We start from the raw sequence: 6,563 nt of genomic DNA, 5'->3' as shown, positions 1-6,563 counted from the left end.
AAAAATTTAAGCTACATTAACCCGTGGAGTAGAAAATTATTTGTATGATTTCATTATGGGGCTTGTGTCCGATTTAGTGTTGATTTATTAAAAAAAAGTGCACGTAGATCTAGGGACGAAGCAGTGTAGGGGGGTGGTGAATATTAAAGCAGACCATCAGTTTTGTAAGGGGTAAGGGGGGTTTAAACCCCTATGAGATAAGAGTTTTTTGAGCCCGGGGGGAATAATGGAGTACTATGTCCTGTAACCATTAATTAAATTACACCTGTTGGTTGTGCTAGTCCAATCAAAAATACACACAGTCCCAGCTACAATTTATCGGACTGTGACAGGGCCTTTCTAAGGCCATAGCTGAGCCTTGTGAGAATGCTCACCAATTAGAAGCATTTGCTCCTCGGAAACGCCTAGCAAGTTAAACTTACTGCTACACTTTTGGTAGACTGAGGTACAAATGTCGTCTGCCCTTATGATTACCTCTAACTCTAGTTCCGCCCCCTGCACTAATGATTCCAAGGTAGCTGGTTTTCCTGTTTCATGGCACACTACACATCTCTAGTTCCTTTCACAAACATCACATAGAGAACCTGAGACAATGGCTAGAAATGCCAATCTATCCTCTCACCTGGAAAAGGCCTGAAGGGAAAACAGGACAAAATTCAGGCTGGGGCCAAGCTGCTTTTGATAGAGAAGCACCTGTTTTCAACACATTTACATTAAAAGCAGGGCTGGGTAGGGAGGAGTGGGGAAGAGGTGGAGTGATACCACTGCCCCAGTCAGACTTATGGTCCCTACTAGAGCAGCTCATACTAACCTCCAAAATGCTCTGTAGTCCAAATATTATCCCATTTTGAATCAGGTAAAAAAAAAAAAAAGTTACCTGAAAATGGCCCAGTATGACAACGGATGTACGGGTATTTTTTAAAAAATAGGTGGCAGTGTGAGAATTTAAAATCAGTCACATAAAACAATCAAGAAAGCGGTAGGGGAGAGAAGTGTCCAGTACAACCTGGACAACCTTTCTTTCTGCCCTTAGGTGCCTTTTGGAGGATTTCTTGGAAGAGTATGTAAGAAGATACTTAACTCCATACTTACATATTGAATTGTTTCACCTTAGCCATCAGTTTTTAAGACTCCAAGGTAACAAAGAAAAGATCTGATTCTTTTACTAAACGCTAGAGAGTAGCACTTCTTTTTTTTTTTTTGCAGTACGCGGGCCTCTCACTGTTGTGGCCTCTCCCGTTGCGGAGCACAGGCTCCGGACGCGCAGGCCCAGCGGCCATGGCTCACGGGCCCAGCCGCTCTGCCGCATGTGGGATCTTCCCAGACCGGGGCACGAACCCGTGTCCCCTGCATCGGCAGGCGGACTCTCAACCACTGTGCCATCAGGGAAGCCCCAGGACTTCTTTTTAAGAGGCATCACTTTTACAAGAAGAATGAGCTAGGCTATCATTATTCCTTTATCAAGAAAAAGTTTGTTTTTTTAAAAACTCTGGCTATACGTAGTATAAAGTTCATACATAATATACCTGGAAAAAAACCAAAGAGTATACCCTGAAGCAAAAGGTTTATTGGAGAGAAAAAGTCTCTTCCACGGTACCAAGTCTTAAGGTGGCAGTTTTCAAAGTTCAGAGGGTGGCAGTGATGTAATTAATGCCAAAGTGTTTGCTCATGGGTGTGGCAGGATGCAATGATGGACCAAAAACAAAAAGCCATTCTGCAGTGACCAGCACACACATGCACAAGTAACGAGAGAGACGGTAGTACTGAGAGAAGGGTTTGGGATAGAGAGAGGGGAGTGAGGGAGAGATGAGAGAGAGCGAGCCTGAAACCCCAAATCATTCAAGCATGCAGTCATAATACAGCACAAAGCAGGTGTTTCCATTCAGCCCACTGCAATCGCACAAAGAAGGGTAACTATAGTAAAACAGAGATTTCTTAAGAAAGCTTGCAATTCCCAGAGAACAGCCAGGTTGCCACCCTAACCCAGGAATCCGTTGCTATTGCCAGGAGCGTCCTTGTGGTCTCTCGTGGTCTCTCACGGAGAGGTTATAGCTCCTGACTTCTCTGACTTCTTGTTCTTGGACAAGGCAGCTGCTTGGCTTCAGGAGCTCTCGGTTTTTGGCCTGCAATTGTTTGTGGGTTTTCTCCATCTGGTTCATTTTGGCTCTCATCTGAGATGCTTGGTATTGAGAATCAGCCTTCAACTCCGTGACCTTCTTCTCTTCTCTAAAATCATCTGATCCTTTTGATGCGGCATCTTCTTCAGAGTGGCTGCTTCTTCCTTTGGGCAAAGGTGACAGAGTGGTCAGTGCCTGGTGAGTCCAGAGTCAGGTCTGAGGAAAAGCTATCGCCATTGGTTGTGATCAACTCAAGCCTGGATTTTTTCTTTAGGATTTCATTTTGAATTGCAGATGTAGGAAGTGTTTTCTTGCTGCTTCTCCTGGTGGCTGGCACGGGAACAACTGCTCAGGTGCTTCCTCTGCTCTTTGGTCTTCTGAAGGACCCGTTTGTATGAAAGTGTGCACAGCCAGCGTAACAATTTCCCGTCTGGCTTTTTTCTGCCATCTTTCCTGTCAAATGCACCCTGCTGCTTGCCCTGTTCACAGGATTCTCTGAATGTGTGCAGCACTGGCTTTGGTGCCAGTGAATGCTGCAGTTACACTGCAGTGCTGCCGAGGTTTGGGCATTCCACACAACTGCACATTCTGAGCACACTTCTCGCATACTGTATTGGTTTTACTCTCCTGCCGGTACTCAGTCCTACAGTAGGTGCACTTCACAACGGGGGGTACAAGCCGACATTCCTTGCACAGCTGCTGCCCCTGAGACAGCGCCTCGAAGGGGAAGTGCTGGCAGCATTTGGTGCGGGCGTTGCTCACCGCCCTACCGGCCCCGCCTGCCGCTTTCTCTCTTGTGTGTCTCTTTGGAGAAATGTCTATTCACGCTCATTGCCCATTTTGGTGTTTGGTTTTTTGTTGTTGAGTTTTAGTTCTTTATATTCTGGATATTAATCCCTTATCAGATACATGATTTGCAAATGTTTTCTCACATTCTATGTGTTGCCTTTTTACTCTGATGAGAATGTCTTTAGATTCACAACTTTAATCTCAAGCAGCCCAATTTGTCCTTACTGTTTTGTTCTGGGCTTTTGGTATCATATCCAGGTGTCATATCCAGGAAATTATTGCCAAATCCATTGTTACAAAACTTTTGTCCCGTTTTCTTCCAAGAGTTTTATTGTTGTAGGTCTTACATTTAGGAGCTATTCGAGCTATTCAGTTAATTTTTTTTTTTTTTGAAGTGGGTCTCGCTTTATGCAACATATATGTTCTGTAAAGAAGATGCTAGGGTCAGGTCACATGAACGTTTTCCTCGCAGAACATGGCTTCATTGGTTTGGTGACTGCTCAGCGCTTGAGCAAGTGCATTAACCGGGGACTGCGGACTTTCTGACACATATTCGTTCAACTGTAAACAAACACCTGAATGCAACAGGAGAGCTGCCATTGATAGGAAGGAACCCTGAGAGTTTTCTGCATATTATACTGAGGATGCAGTGTTAAAAATCTAGGGCACAGGTCCTGGGGACAGAGGACCGTCAGCTCTCTGAAAGTGAGGTTTTGGTTAGGAAGCCTGTGCAACCACAGACAGACACACCTGAGGCTTGGTCCAAGTACCTTTCCTCCAAGGAGCTTTCCTCCACGTTCTCATCTCTCCTCCCAACAGGCTTTTTTACCCCTGACTTGTAAGGTCACAGGCAGGCATAACTGAGACCAGAAGCCAAGTCTCCCTCTGCCTTCTCCAGCAGATCCCTGCTGCCCCACTGTGGCCCAGGAGCCCAGCCAGGCCTGGGACTCGTCCTGTCCTCTGGCCGTCAGAGCAGCAGCCAGGAGGAGGAAAGGCTTAGCTTCCTGGCCACCTGTTCTACATTCCCCTCCCACCCACTCTAGCCTCCATCCCCAGCTCAGTTCCCCTCCCACCCACTCTAGCCTCCATCCCCAGCTCAGCATAGAGGAGGGGCCGACAGTCCCCATCTCCGTGACTCACCCTTCCCAGCAGCCCCCATTCCCTACAGCAACCCTGCATAAAGCAAGGTTAAGAAGTTAAGGCTGAGCAGAACCTCCTGAGAGCTGGTTGAGGTCCTTACAGACCTGTCCCCAAAGTGCCCCAGGCAAGAGCATCCCCCACACACGAATGCGCTTCCTTGGTGCTTCCCTGAAAAGCACCAACTCAGGGTGAGACTGGGTCAGGGTCTGAGCAGCAGAGGGACCCTCACAGAATGAGCTGAGCTGGATGAGGCTGGGGCTGACGGGGTGGCAGTCACTCAGACAGGTGAGACTGAGCAGGGCCTCAGAGAGCTGGTTGACGTCCCGGCAGTACGGCCGCCGCAGGATGAAGTCCAAAACACCTCCAGCAGCTGGTGCCGGAGCCGCTCTGGCTCCCACGTCTTCCGAATGCCACCACTGCCTTTTTCCTCTTCTTTTCTCCCCCGCTGCTGCTGACTGTGTTCTGTGAAGCCCCTGGCAGAATGCTGCGCCTTAGAAGACCCCTGTGCCCTGACCGGCTTCTTCAGGAACTCATCCAGTGCAGGGCCATTTCGCCCCAGTGGGTCATCAGGCACCATGGTTTCCCACGAAGGTGAAGGGCAGCAGGCGCTCCAATGATTGCCATCCACTTCTCAGACTCCTCTGCCAGGTCCCGATGATCCCATCGGTCTCTTCAGCCAGCTTCACCATGAACCTGTCGTCATAGGAAGAGATCCTCTTGCCATCCAAGACCCGGGAGGGAGTGAGGGAGAGCAGGCTGAGGGAATACAGCTTGTGCAGGAAGTGACCCTCTCTGACACCTTGGAGTCCCTACTGAAATGCCACTGAGGCACAAAGACAGATATGTCGCGGTGGCCACGGCCCCAGAAGTACTGCACAGCAATGGCAATGCCCCGGCTGGAAGCCATGCACCATGGCCACGTTGCTGCCATCGATGACAATATGGCGGAGGTCTGGCTTGCGTGGCACATTGGCAAGGCACAGGGTGAAAGGGTCCTGGAGGGCCTCCTGGAAACGCTGCGTGCCAGTCACCAAATTACCCCCCCAGGTGCCTCGTTTCCACGGAGACCCCCGACCTTGAGCCACGACCTGCTGCTTGTCTGCCCAGTCTCCTGTGTCCCCTTCATCTCCACAGTGCCAAGGGGGTTCAGGCGCTGGTGGGGCTGCGCACTCTTGGAGGTGAGGCTTCCCCATTATGGAGCTGCTGCAGGAGAGAGGCTCCCCGGGGTTGGGCTGCCTTCTGAAGGGGCCCTGGGTGCCAGGGCCCTGGACCCAGAACCTTCCTCTCTCCTGAGGCACCCCCTTCTTCCCCAGAGCCTTCCCTTTCAGAGGCACTGCCTGCCCTGCCTCTCCTCCTCCTGTGGCCTGAAGGCCACTTGTCTTTCCCAGTCCTCTTTCCCGGGCCACTCCTTCCATCCCAAATCCATCTCCCTGGGACCACCGTGCTTTGTCCCCTCCTTCCCCATAGCATGTCTCTCTCCCCTTGACTCCTGCCACCCTGCAGGTCCTGTGTCCAGAGACTCCCTGCCATCACTCAGGGGACTCCTGACTCCCTGGTGCTGAGCACCCAGCAGACCCCTGCCCCCCTGGATGCCTCTTGAACCAGGCTCAGCAGTTCTTCCTGGACAGCAAGGGGCAGCTGCAGCAGGGCCTCTGCAGCAGAGAAGAGAATTCTCTCAGCACTCCGGTGCACTGAGAGGCTCCAGGGGATGGCCCCAGCCGAAAGTCCCAGCTCAGCCACTCCACCAGCTCCTCCACTCGGCTCTGGACCATGACAAAGGCCTTGGTCAGGCCGCTGACAATCAGCGAGCCGGGCGCCCCCGGCACCAGGTGGGCTGATGTGCTCCAAGTCAGGCAATCAAGGAAGAAGCCCTGGGCTCTCAGAAAGATGCAGTGCAGTTTGGGTGAGTAGTGAATTGCATTCTGTAGCTCTGGGCTGCAGAGACCCTTCAGGTACTCCTTGGCTCTGCTAGCGTTCTCCTTGGGGCCCTCCAGCTGCAGCCAGATGTGAGGGTTCTCAGGACAGTCCTTCGGGAGGACGCTCATGGGGTTGCTGTTCTTGCACCTTGTCCTCGGCCTCTGCAGACACCGCAAAACGGTCATGGGACGGGGAGCCAGCCCCCCAGGTAGGCATGGCTCCTTGGCCGCCCAGCCCCAACGGGGACCTCTCTTCCCCACATCACGAACAGTTTTTTGAGTCATTTCCTGGCCAGGGGCGGAGTAAGCTGGGCCCCTCCCAGGGCTGGGCCTGCACTGAGCCCCAGCGCGTGCCCGCCCCTGCCAGCTGCAGGCTGCTCCCTGCCTGCGGCCAGAGCCTTGGCCCAGGCCCCCCAGAGTTAATTTTTGTATATCATGTTAGGTAAGGGTCCAACTTTTCCATGTGGATATTGCATTTCCCAGTGTTGTCTGTTGAAAATGCTGTCCTCTCCCCCATTGGATGGTCTTTTCACTCTATTCCCTTGGTCTATACATCTGTCTTTATACCAGTACCACACTGTTTTGAGTACTGTAGCTTTGA

The 6,563-nt window shown here is 51.4% G+C and overlaps 2 pseudogenes across 2 annotated transcripts; both read right to left on the bottom strand.

The window, feature by feature from the left end:
* Positions 1-2,035: 2,035 nt before the first annotated feature.
* Positions 2,036-4,033, bottom strand: LOC309819987 (protein FAM76A-like; annotated as a pseudogene). Its single transcript has 2 exons — positions 3,980-4,033; positions 2,036-2,921 (listed from the first exon to the last, which is right to left on the bottom strand). The product of its transcript is annotated as a protein FAM76A-like (transcript).
* Positions 4,034-4,102: 69 nt separating this feature from the next.
* LOC309819986 (protein KHNYN-like) lies at positions 4,103-6,179 on the bottom strand (annotated as a pseudogene). Its single transcript has one exon. The product of its transcript is annotated as a protein KHNYN-like (transcript).
* Between the last annotated feature and the right edge of the window lie 384 nt (positions 6,180-6,563).

Source organism: Grampus griseus, assembly GCF_964374135.1.
Source record: "Grampus griseus genome assembly, chromosome: 3".
Taxonomy (NCBI): domain Eukaryota; kingdom Metazoa; phylum Chordata; class Mammalia; order Artiodactyla; family Delphinidae; genus Grampus; species Grampus griseus.
This window is presented reverse-complemented; position numbering and strand designations above follow the sequence as displayed.